We start from the raw sequence: 348 nt of genomic DNA on the forward strand, positions 1-348 counted from the left end.
TAAGCATAAAAACTTACATTCTTATATTACTTTTCTGTACTATTTATTTATGATATGGTTTTCGAGAACAACAAAGAAAAAGGAAAACAATGTGAGACGAAAAAATAAGTTTCACATGAAAAAATTAAAATAAGGCATTAATAACATAACTTTCCCTCATGTACTCAGTCGTTCCATTATAATTTACAATAGACAACAAAAAATCAACAGAGAAAAAGAAAGTATTATGAACAAATTATTGAATAACGATATTTCTAAAACCTCTTAATCATACAAGATTTCACGTAAATTCGTCTCAGTGATATAAAACTTGGTAGCAATTAAAAGTACCTGCTGTGCATTTCTGGA

The sequence above is a fragment of the Penaeus monodon genome, chromosome 27, assembly GCF_015228065.2.
Source record: "Penaeus monodon isolate SGIC_2016 chromosome 27, NSTDA_Pmon_1, whole genome shotgun sequence".
NCBI lineage: Eukaryota > Metazoa > Arthropoda > Malacostraca > Decapoda > Penaeidae > Penaeus > Penaeus monodon.